General features: G+C 37.6%; 1 protein-coding gene across 1 annotated transcript in view; it reads left to right on the top strand.

The window, feature by feature from the left end:
- KCNH8 (potassium voltage-gated channel subfamily H member 8) overlaps positions 1-22,832 on the top strand; it is a 353,747-nt gene that overhangs the window by 212,991 nt on the left and 117,924 nt on the right. The window lies entirely within an intron of this gene.

Here is a 22,832-nt window from a genome sequence, read left to right on the forward strand (position 1 = left end):
TGGGGGAGGGGCAGAGGAAGCGGGAGAGAGAGAATCTCAAGCAGACTCCATACTGATCGTGGAGCCTTATGAGGGACTTGATCCCATGACCCTGAGATCATGACCTGAGCCAAAATCAAGAATCGATGCTTAACCTATTGAGCCACCCAGGCACCCCTTTAAATATTTTAGATAACAGAAAACATTATGGTCACCTGGGCCTAGGTGTAATTCATTATGTATTATTCAATTCATTAAATTTTTGTTGAGGACCAATATGATGTCACTCAAATGATTGCACATGGCAGTTCCTCAGCATAGTTTAGAAGACCCTCCATGGTCTAGACTCTTCTCTTTTTTATCTATCATCACTTTCTCCTTTTTCCTGTGGCTTCAGCCATACTGGACCACCAACAGTTCTTCAACTGTGCCATTCCTTACATACTTTGTATTTTCATATCTTTAATAGTTGCTACTCTAAGAAAAAAAAAAGAGGTGGCAAGAAATCTCCTTAGCTCTTCTTTATCCAATAAAATTCTCCTTATCCTTGAAGTAGCATCTTTGGCCTCTTCTACAAGATCGTCTTTTTAACACTTCTTACCCCTATCACCAGGAGTCTGGGTTAGGTTTCCCTCATGCATTATTTAAATGCTTTCCCTCCCCCACTTTTCAGCCCTATATCATAATTGCCTATTTATACCCCCCTCCACACACATACCATAAATAAACTATGAGCTCCCAGAGGACATGGACTGGATAATATATTTATTTCCCTAGTTCCTTCAGCTGGATAATATATTTATTTCCCTAGTTCCTTCAGCTACATATCTAATACATATCTGACCCATAGTAAGCAGTAGACTAATGTTTACTTACTACCATGGTGCAGATAAACAAAATAAGAAGTGTGGCTCATTGAGCTGAACAATAGCCTTCTTTTCCAAAGGCAGGCCTCCATGGTTTTTTCATGTGGTCCCACAGGTGGCTGTTCTTTATTTTTAAACAGTATAGCTCACTTTACTTTTTTAAAGATTTTATTTATTTATTTTAGGGAGGCAGAGAGGCAGAGAGAGAGAGCACGAGCAGTGGGGGAGAGGGACAGTGGCAGAAGCAGGCTCCCCACTGAGCAGGGAGCCTGATGCGGGGTTTGATTCCAGGACCCCAGGATAATGACCTGAGCCAAAGGCAGACGCTTAACCGACTGAGCCACCCAGGTGTTCCAGTATACTTAGTTACTTTAGAGTAACTAATCCTTAACAAGTCAATGCCAATAAGCAAATAGCAGGTAACTTGAGAAATCCCACAGGTTGTGGTGCCCTGACTGCCTTTTGCATACATTCCAAGAGCTTCTCAAAGTCCCCCAAATGGTTCACTAGGGTGAGTGTGAGATGTACTCAGCAATTCAAAAAGCTAGGTTGCCACCCATGTCTGGCAGAAGAGAGACCTATGGATGTGCAGAGAAGCAAGGAGATGCTAGTCTCAACTTGGGTGGATATCCTGCCCACCAGAAAACTAGAAATCTTTTTTAGCAATTAGCTACTAAGAATTATTTAAAGGCAACCCTGACAGAAACCTGATACCATACTTTGGGTGGTGAAAAGTGTATTGAAGAAATTGAAGGCGTTCTCCCTATATTTGAGAAGCTTATACAATGACTGGGAAAATTTGCCTAAGTGTGAAAAACGTTTAGCAGACAGTGAAAGAGCAGTGGTAGCCTTGCTCCAGGCTGTGTAGATGATTCCATGATTGTAGGGAAGACATCTCTGGTGTATTTTGAAATAGATGTAAAGCTGGTCAGTATTAGTCATAGAATGTGAAGATGTGATCAGAGAAGTTGATAGGAAAGTGGGGTGAGATACCATGAGGGCTGAGCATCTGGAATGAGGATGAACTTACTAAGGCGGCAATAAGAAAGAAGCTGTGCTTGTGGTTATTCATCCATTTGCAATTCTACCTAAGCCTGGCTTTACGGGCAAAATGAAATTCGCCTCTGGAGTGGAATGTTTCAAAACCCTAATACAAAGTGGGCTGTTGGATAAAGACCACCCTCTCAGAAGCAGAGCAGAGCATAAAGACATTGGATTCCAGGTGTTGGTGTACAGTAACTGTGCAGTAAATCAATGTTGAATGTTTGAAAGTGAGCATGACTGGGAATTCACTGTGATCGCAAATAAGACAGTCATCATCTTCTTTTCCTAAACTACTCACCTCTTCCCTTCCTGGATTTTCCCATATCTGTGAATATGACCCCATGAGCCATGAACATAGGGCTTTTCACAGATTCCTCCCTCTCCCTTAATCCCCTAGTAAAATCAAGCTCAAAATCTTGTGTGGTCCACTCCTAACCATCTATTGGTACACTGTCTCTTCTTACTCTTCACTGCCACTACTTCAGTTCCAGTCACCATCAGTTCTGACTGGATTACCATATCCTCTGACTAACTTTCTTCTTTGCCTACACTCCTAGGATCTATTCATTATGCTAGAGTCAGGTTTTTGTTGTTGTTGTTTTAATATCATGTCATCTCACTGCTTGAAAAACCCTTCAATCACTTCTTATTCTTTTTTTTTTTTTTTTTGAGAGAGAGAGAGAGAGAATGCACATGCATGAGGGGCAGGGAGAAGCAGAGGGAGAGGGAGAGAGAGACTCTTAAGCAGGCTCCATGCCCAGCATGGAGCCCAATGCATGGCTCAATTTCATTACCCTAAGATCATAAGCTGAACCAAAATCAAGAGTTGGTCCATTAACTGACTGAGCCACCCAGATGCCCCCCTTATTTTTGAAATTTAAATAAATGCATACTTGCAGTCTCCATCCTCTTCCTCCTTTGCCTTGATAACTCTTATTCATCCCTCAGGACAGAGTTCACTTGTGATCTCCCACCTGTCTGTGCCAAGCTTCACCTTCTAAGTCTTCACCTTTCAAATAAACTATTCCTTTTTGAGTATAGCTCTTCCTCCGGAACACTCATCACATAACTTTATAATTTCCTGTTTATTTACCTATATCCCCTACTAAATTACAATTTCTTTGAATACATGAACAGATTATTAGTATTCTTCTTACTCCCAGAATCCAGCCAATACATGTACATATTAGGCAATCCATAAATATTGGCTGAGTAAATAAATGAGGGGCAATAATTGTTAGTTTCATTACTTAAATAGAAATTAGAACTTAGAAAAGGTAAAAAGACAAAACAAAAACAACTTTTCAAAGTAGACACGGCTACTAAGTGCAAGGGCTGAAATTAGAATCCAGTTATATATATTTTTTAAAGATTTTATTTATTTATTTGACAGAGACACAGCGAGAGAGAGAGGGAACACAAGCAGGGGAGTGGGGGAGGGAGAAGCAGGCTTCCCACCGAGCAGGGGCCCAATGAGGGGCTCGATCCCAGGACCCTGGGACCATGACATTTAACGACTGAGCCACCCAGGCGCTCCAAGAACCCAGTTACATTTTTTAAAAGCCATTGTTCATGGGGCGCCTGGGTGGCTCAGCCAGCTGAGCGTTGGACTCTTGGTTTCAGCTTGGGTCATGATCTCAGGGTCATGAGATCGAGTCTCACATGGGGTTCTGTGCTCTGCAGGGAGTATTCTTGAGGTTCTCTCTCCCACTCTGCCCCTCCCCCTGCTTTTTCTCTCTCTCTCAAAAAACAAATAAATAAATCTTTTAAAAAAATAAATAAAAGCCAGTGTTCATCCCAAAGAGTCATGACATATTATCATATCATCACATTTAACCAAACTAAGATTATAATTTAAAAGAATAAAATACAAAAAAGTAGATTATCTTAAATTTACTAATGCTGTGCCCATAGCATGGTTATTATTGCAGTTTTTGTGGGAATCAGTAATTTTGGTGGTATTCATTTGGAAGCCTTCAAAACAATTTTATTTATATGTATAATAAGAAAGTGTAGAAAAACTTGAAATAATCTGGAATGGAGCAAAATTCTAGAATACTGAACAAGAAGTATTCTTCTCATTCATCTTTTTAGGAGACCAATAGCAAACCAAGAGGGAATGTCTAATATTCGCAACTCTTTTTTAAAAATGTGAAGACCTAATAAGGTCATTCCAGGGGTGTACAGCAAGACAAAGCATGAGAATGTACAACCATAAAAGCGGATGGGAAAAGGTAGATGGAATGTTTCTTGCTGTGCATGAGTTGAGGATAGAAGTAAGATCTACAGGAAGAAACCACAGGGACGTTAATAGCTTAGCCGACAACAAAGATATTATTTTTCAAAGAATGGAAACAACAGACACCAGTGGAAGAGAGGCAGATGAGGAGGTGATATTTCATATTTGTGTGCTGAAAGATGTTACTTCTGCATAGTGCACTTCAGCATCAGTACCCATCTGGTGGTGTGCATGTACATGCATGCACACACACACACACACATATTTAAGGTTCCTGATCAGGACATTGGGTGGATTTGTGCACATGTTTTGGGAAGATGAAAAGGGATGGTCAATTTCAGGTCATCTGGATATCTCTTAAAAGATTTATTCATCCAAGGATGGTTGTAGCAATAAAAGGACTTTTTCTTCTTACGTGACTTATTTATGCTAAAACATTATTCATTTTTTACCTGAAATTCAAAGTTAAATGGTTGTCCTGTGCTAAATCTGGCAAGTTTATACTGGGATAACCTCAGCGGATCATACTAATGCCTTGGCTTTAAACAAGCAACACCAGGAGATTGAATGCCCAGGAGCTGTTGCAAGAAAGGTTTATGATGAAATGATGCTGACCAATTTTTAGCTGAAGATTGTAAAAGAAAACTACTACTTAGGAGTGCTGCCATCCTTAGAAGAGGCTAGAGAACTAGGTGAGTTCCTTGCTCATAATGATAAAAGGTCACATTTTGATTGGACTGTCAAGAACAGCTACCAAAACACTATTTCATGGGAAATGTTAAATTACTAAGTTAATGGAAGGGTGAGAGCAGTGGACTTTGCTTTGTGTATTAGTTAGGTTCAATAAGCTATTGTAACAAGAGATGCAACAATAATTCAGTGGCTTACGAGATGTAGAAAGCTATTTCTCTCTCACTTAATGTTCTGGGGAGTGTATTGAAGGCTGGTAGAAAGAAGAGGGGGAAGGTGGTTCCCTTATAGAGTCGTTTAAGAACTGAGATCGACAGTGGCTCTGTCATCTTTAGTGGGTTGCTTCTAAGGTCACTCTGTTCTCCATTCCAAGCAGCAGAAACAGAAAATCAAAGAGTGTGGAAAGGCAAATATGCACAATTTTATGTGCAAAATATAAAATTTACATACAATACTTGGATTGCAAGAGCCTTACATGTGACCACAGCAGTGGCAAAGGGGGCAAGAATTGTCTTCCAGCTGCAATTCTGTTACTCTGGATAAAAAGGAATATGAACTTTGGTGAACAGCTATCTTTTGCTGCTATATTTTGCATGATAGACTACAGTTGCATTACAGGGCTTTTAGACTGAGAGAGAGAGAGAGAGAAGGAAAACAAGGTACTATTTTAAATATTCAAGGCAATTTCCCCCATCATTCAGCTTAAAGACAAGATGAGGTAAGGTGTGAGATAGGTCTTATTTCCTTTGCTTCTCCCATACAGTGGGGATTTTATTGATTTGAAGGTGATTAGTATTTTGAAGAAGTTACAACATGACCACTGGATGTGGGTCAGCTGCTTCATCTGTTACTTAAGATGCCACAATCTCTTTTGATGGTGAAGAGAGGTGATATAGTGGACTTGATGAGAGATGACATTTTAGAATGACATACTTTATGAGTTGCTAAGATTCTTTTGGGTATAATTTTGACTCTATGTGAATTACTTTTTACTCACTGACTTCCCAACCTAATATCAACATAATATGCAAATCTTCTGCTTGCAAAATAAATAGATATGCTCTTTCTCCACATTCATTTATTAAGAGCTTTGCTGTTACATGTTTTGAATGTATTTCAAATCTTGTGTATTACAAGACACCACGCCAGTTCTTCCCAAGTGGTGAGACATATAGATAAGCAAATGGAAATAATCTACATGCTCATTAAAAGTACTACCTAAAGGAAAAGAGGAAGAGTAGTGAACAGTTACAGAAGGTGATATTTGATCAGATCAGCCCCTGTCTTGGACATGTTTATTAAGATAAGACAAATGAATCCTTATCACTAAGAGATGTATCTTTGTAACAGATTGAAAATCTGAACTGACCATACACATGAAAAGTCTGATAACAATTGAAATATACAGAATGCATGGTCAATAGCAATCTTGAAGCACATTGAAAAAGTTATGTTTGAATCTCTCAAATAGCAAAGGAGACATTACTGCTTGTACTTAAATACGTATTCAGATTAGCATCAGTACTGATGGACATTCAAATGCTAAATAAGCAGAGAGCATTAGCTCGACTATAGAATATATCAAAACCACTCCAAGGCAAGTAACATACTAGTGATGGCCAAATACCACATTTGGAGTACTCATTTGTTTGAGTAATGCCTCAGAAAACAACTTCTTGGAATAAAACCCTAGACTTCCAGTTTGTGGCAATGTTCAATCCTGAGTAAACTGAATTTTGTAGCACTTTCTGACTCTAGCCTGACAAAGACAATGTGGTTTTATCCATATTGCTAGAAAAACAGCAGTAAAACTATCTTAATTTAATAAAAAGTTAATTTAAGGACAACACCTTTCCTGAATACATGAATAGATGATTTTTAACAAATAGATGTGTCTTGGTAAACTTTTGGTTATTTATCTTTACATCAATAACCACTGCCCTATAAATAGAAAATAAGTAGAAGTAAGTAATTAAAATATGTAGAAAATATGATAAGTAGAAAGACAGAGAGTTGGTAGGTTTTGAGAGTTCTGTTTTGCTCTCTGTAGAGTATCACTGAGTACACTATATTTTATTTATATAAACAGATACAGAAGCACCAGACATTATATTTTATTTGTATAAACAGATACAGGAACAGTTTCTTCTCTAGCCTCCAGATACATCCTAAATAAGTTTGAAGGATAAAGTTTGTAAGAACTTAAAAAAAAAAACAACAACTTGTAATGTGAAATATAAAGAAATAAAAATAACTAGAAACTGTTTCTTTTAAGGCTATAGCTCTAATTGGTAACCCTTTGATATTCTACATTTCCAAAGGATAGATTTATCCTAAAGCTCATCTTCTACTCTCACTCTGACTGTAAGTGCATCTTGGTATTAACTGGCTCTGGAATTCCTCCTGTCCCACTCTAGTACTGCCTTGTCTTGTTGAGTTCTATATGTGATTATTTGGATTCTATTTCTGCTTGCTTTGTGATTTCCCTTCTTGGTTTTGGTGATCCAGCTACCATGATGAGTTCTTGGCTCTTAAATTCCTGGTGATATTGACTTGTCATTGGGCTTCTCTCTCTACTCAGACAACCCTAAGAGAGAATTAATGAAACCCAGATACTGTCTTACTTCCCCAACTTTCTTTTTGATTTCAGTGACCTGGATTATCATGCAACTAGAGCAAAGAACCACTCTGTGCCCCAACTTTGTCATTATTGCTTGATCCTACTTGTATCTTACTGAAATCAGATAGGTGCAGCTTGACATTATTGATCTTTTTATGATTTTACGGTTCACAAAGACTAAAAGTAGACTAAATTATAGAAACCACAAGTAGAAATGCAATTATGGCATAACACAAATACATGAGCAATTTCTACTGATCACAATCATAAAAATAGCTATGAAATCATAATGTGCTAAAGTGAGAATCTATTTTTCTCTTAAACATGGTTCCAATATTTCACATGCTGAATATTTTTTCCATTTAGGTTTTTTTTTAAATATAACACTTCAGATTTGTGACTAATCAACTTTTGCATTAAAAGTCAAATATGTTAGTCATATTTTAAGTGCATTTGAGAATCCTTTGATAGAGTTTAAGCTTATCCATTTCTGACTGTACTGGAAAAGCTGGTATCTGACACATAGGCCGTTGAAACAAAATGTAGAGACCAGAAAAAATCTACACATATATGATCACATGATTTATGGCAAAAGTGCCACTAAAATACTTTGGGGACAATGGTAGTGTTTTCTAAAATGGTGCTAGATCAATTGGATATCCACCTGGGAAAATACAAATCTTGACTCTTGCATCAAACCATACACAGAATCACTCTCAGCAAACGATTGTAGATAAAATGTTAAAGTCAAAAAATAAAACTCCTAGAAGACATCATAGTAGAATATTTTAATGATCTTGGCAATAGGCATAAATTACTTAAACAGAACACGACTCACAATCAGAATATATAATAACAATTTTTACAAATCAGTAAAAGAAAAAGGAGGAAAACATATTAAACAAAAGTCCTGAACTGACATTCATGAAAGCAGATATCCAAGTATGCAATTAGTATGTGCTTGATATCATTAGGAAAATGAAAATAATTTCACCACCACTAGAATGAGTAGAAAAAAATTAAAATAAATTAAGAACCAAGGATTGTGGGAAGATATGGAACAACATGAAATTTCATACACTGTGTGTAGGAATGTAAATTAGTACAGTCTCTGTTAGATGCTTTGCCAGAATCTACTTAAGTAACGTATATAATTATGACCCAACAATTCTACTCGTAGAGTCAACAGGCCTACCTAGAACTATACAAGGGAAGGTATAGTGTGTGTGTGTATGTGTGTATTTCTAAGAACACTAACTGTAATAGCCCAAATTGGAAACAACCCAAATTTTCACCAACAATAAAATTAAGAAGTGAATTTCTGTATAATCATACAATGAAATATTATACAACAATAAAAAAGTGAATGTGATACCAAATTGATGAAATCACATGCAATGTCTAATGAAAGAATCCATACACAAGAGTACACACTATATGAACCATTTATATAAAGTTCCTAATTAATTAAGCAAAATTAATCTATGGTAATCAGGACAACAGGGATCTTTTGGGAGTTAATGACTGGACAAGATCATAAAAGAAGTTTCTGATATTCTGGTCCTAGTTATATCTCTATCCATTGGTAATAACAAAGATGGTCAGCTTTGGGAAAATTCATCACACTGTCCACTTAAGACTGGTACATTTTGCAGTATATATGCAATTCTTGAATTAAAACATTTTTTTTAGAAGAGGAGTTAAGATGGGGGGTGGGGGGACCCTAAACTTGTCCTGTCCCTGGAACACAGATTGATAATTATCAAATCATTCTGAATACCCAAGAAATCAATCTGAGGACTGAGAGAACAAAACTGCAAGTCTTTAAGTAGAAAAGCGACCACCTTCTAGAAGGTTAGAATGTGCAGAGAGTTGATTTGGGGGAGGTAAGAACTGCAGGTGCTGTGGAGGGGAGGGAGCCTTGCTTACAGGGACTACCACAAGGTATTGTAAGCAAGGGAGCACAAAATCTGAAGTTTAAAAGTCCACCACCACCTGGGTCATGCCTGGTTTAAAGGTGATCTAGGTGGGGGAAGAAGAGCAGAGTTCCAGGAGTGGACAACATGGTCTGAGGATCCCCTAGGTCACAAGAAGAACGGGTGGTGCCAACATTCTGCACTGTACCCAGGCAAATGAGCAAGAACACCAGCTGAGGGCAGTGAGCCTGGGTGCTGGATATTTGGCTCCACTTTGCCATAAACTATGAACTGCAGTTTGGTCGGGCATCCACTTCTCCTGGGATGGGCTGGCAAACAGCGAAAGCAAGACAACACCCTCACCAGAGGATTAGCACATCGTGGGAGTCCCTAAAATTTGGAGTTTTGAAACCCAGCTGTGCACCTGAGATAAAACACAGGAGTATGGTGCTGCCTGGCAGGCTCAGGCTTGGACACAGAGAGGGTGAAGGCAGGGATCTGATGGAAGCTGGGGTTACTAGAGGGGTGATTGTTTGCTCTTTAAGGGCTTTCTGAAGAGTGGTGGGCACAAACCCTCAGCTCCAGGAACAAGAAAGTGGGGCCACACTATTTTGCCCCCTGCCTGTCAGTAAGGACCAACTTCAGTGAGCTAAACAGCACTGCCAAGTGAAGACTGGAACTGCTTACACCAAGCCCTGTCCCCCTGTGCCCTGTAAGTATATCTCCACTAGGGCAAGTCTGTCTGAGAATCAGCACAACAGGACCCTCCCCCAGAAGACCAGCACAAACTCCTCACTCTCACCAAGTCTGCTGTCATAGAGAGCTGCAAAGCTTCAGCTCTATGGGAAACAAGATCTAGCTTCCTTTTTACTTATATATATATTTTTTTTTAAGATTTTATTTATTTATTTGACAGAGAGAAAGAGCATAAGCAGGGGGAGCCACAGAGGGAGTGGGAGAAGCAGGCTCCCCACTGAGTAGGGAGCCCGATATGGGACTTGATCCCAGGACCCTGGGATCATGACCTGAGCCAAAGGCCAACAATTAACCATCTGAGCCACCCAGGCACTCTTATTTTTATTTTTTAATTCCTTTTTAATTTTTATTTACATATATATTATCTATATATTTTAATACATATGTTTTTATTTTTATTTTTTGGATCTAGCTTCTTTTAACAAACAGACCAAAAAACACCTAGGAACTAGATTTTCTTTTTTTTTTCCGCTCTGGAAAAAATGACAAGATGGAGGAATTTACCCCTAAAGAAAGAACAGGAAGCAGAAATAACAGCCAAGGATTTAATCAATATGGATATAAGTAACATGTCTAAACTAGAATTTAAGACAATTATAAGGATACAAGCTGGGCTTGAAAAAAGCATAGAAGACACTAGAGAATCCCTTCCTCCAGAGAAAAGAGAACTAAAATCTAGTCAGGCCAAAAGTAAGAATGCTATAACCAAGATACAAACCCAAAAGGATGCCAATGAGGATGGATGAAGCAGAGGAATGAATCAATGGAAATAAAATTATGGAAAATAATGAAGCTGAAAAGAAGAGGGAATGAAAGGTAATGGATTATGAACATAGACTTAGGGAACTCAGCAATGTATTAAAACATAATAACATTAATATCATAGGAATCCCAGAAGATGAAGAGGGAGAAAATGGGGCAGAAGGCTTATTTGAGCAAATTATAGCTGAAAATTTCCCTAATCTGGGGAAGAACACAGATATCAAAATCCAAGAATCATAGAGAACTCCCATTAAATTCTACAAAAGCCAACCATTGCCAAGGCACATCATAGTCAAATTCACAAAATACACAGACAAGGAAAGACTCCTAAAAGCAGCAATGGAAAAAAAGTCTTTAACCTACAAGGGAAGACAGATCAGGTCTGCAGCAGATCTGTCCACAGAAACTTGGCAGGCAAGAAGAGATGGCAGGATATATTCATTGTACTGAATGGGAAAAATATGCAGCCAAGAATACTCTATCTGGCAAGGCTGTCATTCAGAATAGGAGAGAGAAGAGTTTCCCAGGTAAACAAACACTGAAGGAGTTCCTGACCACTAAACCAGCCCTGCAAGAAATATTAAGGGGGACTCTTTCAGTGGCAGGGGGAAAGACCAAATGCAGCAAACACTAGAAAGGAACAGAGAACACCACCAGAAACTCCAACTTTATAGGTAACGCAATGGCACTGAATTCATGCCTTTCAATAATCACTCTGAATGTAAATGGACTAAATGCTCCAAACAAAAGACATAGGGTATCAGAATGGATTAAAAAATAAGACCCATCTATATGCTGCCTACAAGAGACTCATTTTAGACCTAAAGACACCTGCAAATTGAAAGTGAGGGGATGGAGAACCATCTATTATGCTAATCAACATCGAAAGAAAGCCGAGGTGGCAATCCTTATATCAGACAAACTAGATTTTAAAACAGAGACTGAAAGAAGAGATGAAGGACATTGTATTATAATTAAGGGGTCTATCCATCCAGAAGATCTAACAATTGTAAATATTTATGCCCCCAACTTGGGAGTACACAAATATATAAATCAGTTAATAACAAACATAAAGAAACTCATTAATAATAATACTACAATAATAGTAGGGGACTTTAACACCCCACTTATGGCAATGGACAGATCATTGAAGCAGAAAATCAACAAGGAAACAATGGCTTTGAATGACACACTGGCCAGATTAATTAACAGATACATTCAGAACATTTCATCCTAAAGCAGCAGAATACACATTCTTTTCAAGTGCACATGAAACATTCTCCAGAATAGATCACATACTGGGTCACAAATCAGCCCTCCCCAAGTACAAAAAGATTGAGATCATACCATGTATATTTTCCAACCACAACACTATGAAACTTGAAGTCAACTACGAGAAAAAAATCAGAAAGACCACAAATACATTAAGATTAAAGAACATCCTACTAAAGAATAAATGGGTTAACCAGGAAATTAAAGAAGAAATAAAAAAGTACATTGAAGCAAATGAAAATGAAAACATGACAGTCCAAAACTTTTGGGATGCAGCAAAGGCAGTCCTAAGAAGGAAGTATATTGCAAAACAGGCCTACCTCAAGAGGCAAGAAAAGTCTCAAATATACAACCTAACCTTATGCCTAAAGGAGCTAGAAAAGGAATAGCAAATAAAGCCTATAGCCAGTAGAAAAAGGGAAATAATATAGACTAGAGAAAAATAAATGATATAGAAACAAACAAACAAACAAAGTCGGTAGAACAGATCAATGAACCCAGGAGCTGGTTCTTTGAAATAATTTATAAAATTGATAAACTCCTAGCCAAACTTCTCAAAAAGAAAAAGAAAGTTCCAAATAAATAAAATCACAAATGAAAGAGGAGAGAACACACCAACACCCCAGAAATACAAATACTCATAAGGGAATATCATGAAAAATTATATGCCAACAAACTGGGCAATCTGGAAGAAATGGACAAATTCTTAGAAACATACTAACTACCAAAACTGAAATAAAAAGAAACAGAAAATTTGAAGAGACCCATAACCAGCAAAGAAATTGAATCAGTAATCAAAAATCTCCCAACAAACAAGGGGAATTCTACCAGATATTAAAGGAAGAGTTAATACATATCCTTCTCAGATTTTTCCAAAAATAGAAATGGAAAAAAAACTTCCAAACTCCTTCTATGAGGCCAGCATTACCTTGATTCCAAAACCAGACAAAGAACCCACTAAAAAGAATCACAGGCCAATATCCCTGAGAACATGGGTGCAAATATTCTCAGCAAGATCCTAACAAATCAAATCCAACAGTACATTAAAGAATTACTCACTATGATTAAGTGGGATTTATTTCTGGGCTGCAGGGGTGGTTCAATATTTGCAAATCAATCAACATGATACACCATATTAACAAAAGAAAAGATAAGAACCATATGATCCTCTCAATAGATACAGAAAAAAACACTTGAAAAAATACATCATCAATTTTTAATAAAAAGTATACCTCAACATCATAAAGGCCATATATGAAAGACCCACGGCTAATATCATTCTCAATGGGGAAAAACTGAGAGCTTTTCCTCTGTGGTCAGGTACAAGATAGGGATGTCCACTTTCACCATTACTATTTAACATAATACCAGAAGCCTATGCCTCAGCAATCAGACAACAAAAAAGAAATAAAAGGTATCCAAGTCATCAAAGGAAGAAGTCAAACTTTCACTATTTGCAGATAACATGATACTCTATGCAGAAAACCCAAAAGACTCCACGAAAAAATTGCTCAAACTAATACGTAAATTCAGCAAAGTCTCAGGATATAAAATCAATGTACAGAAATCTGTTGCATTTCTATACACCAATAATGAAGTAGCAGAAAAACAAATCAAGGAATCAATCCCATTTACAATTGCAACAAAAACCATAAGATACCTAGGGAAAAAACCTAACCAAAGAGGTAAAAGATCTGTACTCTGAAAACTATAGAACGCTTATGAAAGAAATTTAAGAGGACACTAAGAAATGGAAAAACATTTCCATGTTCATGGATTGGAAGAAGAAAAGTTGTTAAAATGTCTGTACTAACCAAAGCAATTTACACATTTCATGAAATCCCTATTAAAATACCACCAGCATTTTTCACAGAGCTAGAACAAACTATCCTAAAATTTGTATGGCACCACAAAAGACCCTGAGCAGCCAAAGCAACCCTGAAAAAGCAAAGAGACAGGCATCACGAATCTGGATTTCAAGCTATATTACAAAGCTGTAGTTATCAAGACAGTATGGTACTGGCGCAAAAGCAGACACAGAGATCAATGGAACAGAATAGGGAGCCCAGAAATGGACCCTCAAATCTATGGTCAACTAATCCTTGACAAAGCAGGAAAGAATGTCCAATGGAAAAAAGACAGTCTCTTCAACAAATGGTGTTGGGAAAATTGGACAGCCACATGCAGAAGAATGAAACTGGACCATTTCTTTATACCACACACAAAAATAGACTCCAAATGGTTGAAAGACCTCAATGTGAGACAGGAAACCATCAAAATCCTAGAGGAGAACACAGGCAGCAATCTCTTGGACATCAGCCATAGCACCTTCTTAGATACATCTCCAGAGGCAAGGGAAACCAAAGGAAAAATGAACTATTGGGACTTCATCAAGATATAAAGCTTCTGCACAGCAAAGGAAACAATCAACAAAGCTAAAAAGCAGCCTAAGGAATGGGATATGACATATTGGGAATGACATATCTGATAAAGGGTTAGTATCCAAAATGTATAAAGAACTTACCGAATGCAACACCCCAAAAACAAATAATCCAGTTAAGAAATGGGCAGAAGACATTAATAGACACTTCCAAAGAAGACATCCAGATGGCTAACAGCCATCTGTCATGTGTCCATTGTGGGTCAGCTGTGAGTTCTGTCCACTGTAGTCAGTCAGAAACCTAGGCTGACAGAGACTCCATCTTGCCACATGTTCCCATGATCATCAAGGCAGGGAGAAGAAAATGTGAGGAATTGCACACTAGCTCTCAAAATTTTGCCCAGAGTGTTTCAGGCTACTTCTGCTCTTGTAATTTTAGCCTAAGTGAGACACACAATCTCTTCAGGTGGTGGGGAAATAGAATCATAAAATATAATCATACCAGGAGGTAGAGAGCCAGGAATTCTTGGTAAGCAGCACTAAAGACTGCCATAAATACTAAGGGCACTATTTTCCTCAAATATGAAAATGATCATGAAAGTCCTAATTAAAGTGTAATAACCATAAAAGACCTTATTATTTAATCTAAAATTTTTCTCTCTAATGAGGATATATATGTTGGATTTCACTTTGGGGCAAACATTAATTGTATCAATACATTTTTTAATCTATCTCAGTTTTCATCAATTCTAAGTTTTATTACTTGAATAAGCAATATGTACTTCATATGAAATTAGTAGACTTCAGCGTTTAGGGTTTTTAAAAAATTTCATGACTGGATATTTATAGATATGACAGTCCTTATATTTTCTATTGTACTTAAATTTGGAAAGTTTACCACCTGTTCAGTATAACTATAGACAGAATAAGCATGCCAAAGGGATTTCTATAATTAAGTGGCATATGCATGAATCATCGTCTTAAAGTAGGTTTATGTTTAATCATCAAATTATTATTAAAAATGATCTGGTAATTCTAAAGTTAAATATCTAATTTAGAGCTATGTATCACTGAAACAAAGTTGAATAATTTATAGGGACCCCAAATTGGTAGTTTTTACACATATCAATGTGCATGTTATGCAGAAGTCTTTTTACATGTTAACTTATACAATAAAATGAAAACAATGTACAAAATCAATATAATAAAATAGTTTATAGACAGTAAGTGGGGGGTTTAATAGAGATACATTGGGAGTATGTGCTATCTCTCTTGACCTGGCAGCATATTCACAGATGGGGCTTACTTATGCACCAAACGGTGGAATGATACCAGATAATAAAATCAGAGTCTGTGGCTATGAGACAAGGCATCATTTTTTGCACCTTTTGTCCATCTTTAAGTGCCAAGGGCCCTGCATGGGGCAAAGAGCACAACAGGTCATCAGTAGGGTTATTTTTATAGTGCTTAAGGATGTTGCAAAGCTGAAAGAGATAGCTATACTTTAGCCCTTTCAATAAAGAATGGGAGTAGTCTGTATAAAAAACGGGTGGAGATTTAAGTTGGCAAAAGTTTACTTCAAGTTATAGTGACTTTTAGGTCCCTTCCCTACTACGTAGGTCCATGTGATGTTGATATCGAAGGTCAAAACCAATGTACGGGTCCACCATGATAACACAGGCCACACTGGTACAAACCAGAAGTCAATACCAGCATCAATCACCCCTTGATGCACCTGCTTGCCGCCTTCTTCAGGCGATTGCTCTTAAATGCTATTTCTCAGAGTCTGCTGCCTTTTCTTTATCATAGAGCTCTCATTTAAAGTAAGCAAGCCTCTGAAACAAATAATGCAATATATGTTAAGAAAAAAAAAAAGAAGAAGAAGAAGAAGGTAGCGGGAGGGAAAGAATGAAGCGGGGGAAATCGGAGGGGTAGACAAACCATGAGAGACGATGGACTCTGAAAAACAAACTGAGGGTTCTAGAGGGGAGGGGGGTGGGAGGATGGGTTAGCCTGGTGGTGGGTATTGAGGAGGGCACATTCTGCATGGAGCACTGGGTGTTATGCACAAACAACGAATCATGGAACACTACATCTAAAACTAATGATGTAATGTATGGGGATTAACATAAGAATAAAAAAATAATAATAAAAAAATTAAAAAATAAAAAAAAATAAAGTAAGCAAGAGGAACAAATGCTGACAAGATGAGCAAGGATGGAGTGGTATGAAAATCTCATCCACTAACATGGACAATCAATTACATTCTTAGGATTGTTAGTCCCTCAAACTTCTTCATTAATTAGCTCTCAGTTATTCAATTTCCCACACCTTTAGCTCAATTTGCTGTGACATCATACTGTGTTCAGAGTGCCTCATCAGCAATGAAAAAAGACTTGGTATCTTTAGAATATGAGTCGGCAGCTGGTTTAGTTAAATATCCTTCCACCCACGCTGTACTACATTGATTAATTTTTAAAGAAATGGCTAAATGAAGATATTAATTATTTGTATGTGATGCATATGCTCGCATGAACATCATTATATTTTAATTTACTTCTTAACAAGTAAGCCAATATGATTTTTAAATTATTTCCCAACTGGCTTACATACTAATAAAGAAAAAAAATCTATTAATTTGTGCCATATCAAATTCACCCTTTTTTTCTTTTACTTTCTAATTATATAGTTCTCAAAGAAATCAAACTAGAAAAAAAAAATGGATTTAACCATCCTGCCTTTTAGTCCACATACATAGCTGTTTAGTGTGGGAGTGAAATGAAATACTTATTTTTGGAGGTCTTAACAATATGAAAACAGAACATGTACACAGTTAGCTCTCTATTATTTGTCTTTATTTGAATCATGCTTATGTAAAACTGAAATACAACAAGGCAAATTGATTATCCTGAAAATAATTAAGTGCTATCTGAATCGTCAGAGAATTTAATTATATTTCGCCTCATTTTGGTAGTATATGTTATGACCAATTTTTTGGAAATTCTATAAACCACATAGAGTAGATATGATGATTCTCTATTGCCCTGCTTATTTACTCATTACACATGATACCAGCACCATGTGTTACAAGGGATTATGTATGTACATACAAGCACATGAGACAGCAAGGTTTTGAGGCAGTAAATTCTTATAAATTAATTTGTTATGGTTTTTAGAATACTTTTCCTGGTTCGAACTGTGTGTGTGTGTGTGTGTGTATTTATGGACAATTGTGCATGTTGATGATAAACAGAATTAATGAGAAAGATTACACAAAGAAATTTGGATAATAATAAGTATGCTTTCTTTTTTCTTATATTTTAAATTTTATTATATGTTAATCACCATACATTACATCATTAGTTTTTGATGTAGTGTTCCATGATTCATTGTTTGCGTATAACACCCAGTGTTCCATGCAGTATGTGCCCTCTTTAATACCCATCACCAGGGCGCCTGGGTGGCTCAGTCGGTTAAGCGACTGCCTTCGGCTCAGGTCATGATCCTGGAGTCCCAGGATCGAGTCCCGCATCAGGCTCCCTGCTCAGCAGGGAGTCTGCTTCTCCCTCTGACCCTCCTCCCTCTCGTGCTCTCTGTCTCTCATTCTCTCTCTCGCAAATAAATAAATAAAATCTTAAAAAAAAAAAAATACCCATCACCAGGCTAACCCATCCCCCCACCCCCTCCCCTCTAGAACCTTCAGTTTGTTTCTCAGAGTCCATAGTCTTTCATGGTAGTATGCTTTTATGTATTTTCCAACATATGTCAAGAAACATTATACTTATGCTTTCCGGATTTCTCAAAATAGAAACCATACTGTTGCCTTTCAGGTAGATTGTGGACTGCCTGGAGGAGACCACATTCTTCCTGTAACTTTTGAATGAGTCACTGATTTAATTGCCAAAGATACACAGCCTTTAGAGGAAGTGAGACAGGCACAGGGGGGAGGAGCAGCTGTAGCCAACGTTTGCCAAGCTCCACTTTGCTGCTGTGATTCTCTTAGAAGGGACACCAGCTCTGGAAGGAAGGCTCTTTTCTTCCTCATGAGAATCTTATTTTATTCTATGCTTCCCTCATTCTTAGAGAACTTGCATAACCATCTCTGCCCTCCCATTTAAGCGGATGTTTATAAGCATCGTGTTCCCTTGGTCCTCAAACACAGATACCACATTCTGATCAGTGGAGAGAAAACAGAGTGTTCCCTGTTGTGCCTAGACAGAATCAAAGACAGTTCATTACCTTACATTCAATTCTGTGACTCCTATGTCACTTCTGTGACATTCTTTTACCTGGGTGGTGCTGATGCCGTGTCTGACCCAAGGGCTATGATCAGAAATGCATTTCACTGCACCGACCTATTGTTATTCCCTCTAAAATATATTGGGAAGTGTGGTAATCTTGAAGATAATGGAAAGAAAATGGGATCAAGTGTCAATAGATGCCCTGTCCTCTGTTGCTTACTCTCTCCATGGCTTTAAACAAGGTTCTTAAATCTCCTGAGTCATAAAATAGTACACCTGAGAGAGTTGGTATTGTTACACAAACTCATGAATGTGAGAAAGTTTTTGTAAATCACTATACACCAGGATTATGTCTATTTTTATGCATATGACAAAAGTAGGTTTCTTAGAAATGAGCTTTCCAAAAATAATACTAACCATGGAATAAACCTACAGTTTTGCACAACAATAAGACCATTATCCTGGAAATCTTAGAATATGATATATATGTAGTTTTTTTCTCCCTGAAAATAAGCCTAATGTATTCATGTATTTCAAAAATAGATTTGTATCCATAGATTTAAAAATAATCACTTTTATATTCTTTAACTATTATCACTATTTGTGTATAAAAGTCTTGTAATTACTTCTTTTTAAAACCTGAAATTAGCATATCTTCTGTTCACCCAATTAACTCAAATGAGTAACAAATTATTTTTTAAAAGCTTTCTAAACTGATATTCTGTAATGACTCATCCAAGAAAATGTCTTTTCTATTCAGAAGTTTGCACCTCTTTTATTTTTTAGTCAAACACATAATTTACTACACAGCTTTAAAAATGTTTGCTGCATCAATCAACCAAAGGCCAGTCATTTTATTCATTCCTCCATTCATGGGAGTGCCCCAGGAATGTGGATGGTGGCAGGGGATTTTCTGTGAAATTTCTAGAACGGGTGATCAGTTAGTAAATATGCAAGGAATTTGTCCCTCCAATCTTTTTCTTTTCCTTTTTTTTTTTCAAATCTTTATTTAAATTCTAGTTAGTTAACATATTGTGTAATGTTGGTTTCAGGAGAATTTAGTGATTCTGTCCCTCCAATCTTATAATGAACTTGCAGACTTAAGGAATTGGATTCTGTCCCTCCAATCTTATAATGAATTTGCCTGTGTTATGGAAACCACAGATCACCGGAAGGGTTTGGTAAACAACTCTGGATTTCTCACTCATAAGATGAAAACCTAAATGCCTAGTGGCACCTGGATGGCTCAGTTGTTAAGCGTCTGCCTTCGGCTTAGGTCGTGATCCCAGGGTCCTGGTATCGAGCCCTGCGTCAGGCTCCCTGCTCTGCGGGAGGCCTACTTCTCCCTCTCCCACTCCCCGCTGCTTGTGTTCCTGCTCTCGCTGTCTCTGTCTCAGTCAAATAAATGAATAAAATCTTAAAAAAAAAAAAAAAGAAAGAAAACCTAAATGCCTAATCTGAGTTTTCTTTTGGAAAGCAGGAAGTTGAAATCCCTGCTTTATTTCAACAGCTGGTGGCCTGACCCATTAAATTGGCTTCCTGATAAGGAAATACATGAACCCAGAAAGTTAAGAGAAAGAATGGGAAGTTCACATGCTACCATAACGGCCTGATGGCATTCCACTGTGTTCTGTTCCTTCTTGGTGGCCATGATGCTTTGCAACTTGGCCGTGATAACACTTTTACTTTGCAGCAAAAATCACCTTGGGATTGTTTTCATCTTTTGTGAATGGTTTAGCCACTGCTTCTTCGTTTCAGATTCTCAATATTAGCAATAGAACTATTTCAATATTTATTTTTTTGACAAAAATGTGACTATTAATAATGCCATTTTAAAAAGTTGGATCATTCACAGTAGACTAGAAAAGTTTATTGTTTTCTTTTTAAGTCATCTAGAACTTGCTTCCAGACTTGGGAGGTGACTGGCCTCTGTGAAGGTACCAAAAGCCAAAGTGCTGAATTGGAAATTAGGAGACTTGGATTTGGGTCTTGCTCTTTGACTAACTAGCTGAGGAGTTGAATCCTATGCTTCAGTTTCATCATTTGTGTGACCCTGGACAAGTCACTTCAGTTCCTTTGCACCTCAGTTTCCTCATCTGTAAAAGAGCATAATAAAACTGTCTACCTCTTAGCATTGTTGTAAGGAGTCCATGAGATGATGATTATACAGGGCCCAGAAGAGTACCGGGCTCATGCTAACTGCATGTGTGTTATCTATAATAATGTAATAGTAATCTGTCTTGTCATAGTTCCTACGTTGTATTCATTTTTCTAGTGCTGCAGAGCCAATTGCCACAAACTTGGCAACTTAAAACAACTATTATCTCAGTTTCTATAGGTCGGATAGGTCTGGCCTAGCTGGATGCTCTGCTCAGAGCCTCATAAGGCTGAAATCCAGGTGCCAACTAAAGTGTGTTTCTTTCTGGAGCCTAAGATCCACTTGCAAACTCATGTGGCTGTTGGAAGAATGCATTTCCTCAGGATGGAAGTCCCCATTTCATGATAGATGTCAGCAAGGGGCCACTCTCAGCAACTGGAGACTGCCCGCCCTTCCCTGCCATGTGATCCTTTCCCCATTGTGGCCGTTGCTTTCTTCCGGGCAAGGAAGAATGTGTCTCACTGGCTTCCAATCCCTTACCACCAGCTGAAGAAAACTTGCTTGGACAGGGCTTACCTGATCAAGTCAGGCCACCTAGGTGACTCTCCCGTTAGCCATATCCTACAACATGATCATGGCATGATATCTGATCATGCTCACAGGTTCCAGCCCCACTTAAGGGGAGGAGATCATATGAGAGTGAATTCTGTGTGCCACAAGTGTGGACATGAAGTGAAAAGTAAAAATGACATGCCAAGTGCACATTACTGTAGGTCCTATCACTGCCATCATCATCGTGATCATGATACCAAATTTTTATCCTCACACAACCCTATTCTGCTAATTTTCAAAGGTTTAAATTAACTGTAAAGAGTATTCCAATTCATTCAATAACCGCGTAACTCAGAGCTTTGCATTTGCTTCATAACTCCCTCAATTCCTATTCTCTTTGACTGGTGTATTTACTTCCCACATTCACTTCCAAGACCAAAGTTCCATGGAGAAGTATGTTCTATTGAATTCACCAGTCCATAAAATACTCATCCATTATCCCCCTGACATGTATGAAGCAATCCCGAAATTCCCTATGGCCTGGTTGTGCTCAACTTTAAAACTAACTAAGGAAAAGGTAATCTTTTCCAGTGCTTTAATAATATTTAACCCAGGGACTAGTATAACAGACTCCGAGATGTTTATTCATAGAGAGCAGGAGTGAGCCTAAGATGATCTTTGTGGTTCTGGCTGTCATTTGACCAGCGCTCAGGAGGGCCTCATATTTTGTAAAAAGCTCAATAAATAATAAAATATAAAATAAAAATATAACAAAAGAATGATGTAGGGAAATGATTACATCATCCGTGAAAATGGAATGGGGAAACTTAACCTAGAAATCCAAACAAGAATCTTCTGGTATTTTGTTAATATAAGTGCCTTTAGGGCAGAGAGGAGTTCTGTGCCCGCAGAGATTAATAAAACTTAGCTCATGAAATAAAGTAGAATTTTATTTAAAAAAGAATACAGAGTAGAAATTATATCTGTGCTCAAAATCATCTTTGCCACTGTTGACATTATGATCGTGGATGTGTTACTTTTCCTCATTAAGACTTAGTTTTTGCCTCTTTAACATGGAGGTAATACTGTCTACTTAAGACCATGTTCTGAGGATTAAGTGAAATAACCTATGCTAAGTTCTTAGGACAATGCCTAGTACGCAGTGAGCATTTAGTAACTGATGACTATTGTTGTTATTGCTATTTTTACTCGTTTTAATTATGCTAACATGTGTCCCAATGTCTGGAATGTATTAAGTGCTCAGAGAATATTATTTTCTTCACCCTTCTTCAATACCTGTTTGTTGAATTGAGCTGGATCTGTCAAGAAGAGTATTTCAGGTATTATCAGTCTGAAATACATTAAGAGGTTACCGTTTGTCTGATTTTTTTTAATTTTATGCAATTTTCTTCCTCCC

Source organism: Neomonachus schauinslandi, chromosome 1 (genome assembly GCF_002201575.2).
Source record: "Neomonachus schauinslandi chromosome 1, ASM220157v2, whole genome shotgun sequence".
NCBI lineage: Eukaryota > Metazoa > Chordata > Mammalia > Carnivora > Phocidae > Neomonachus > Neomonachus schauinslandi.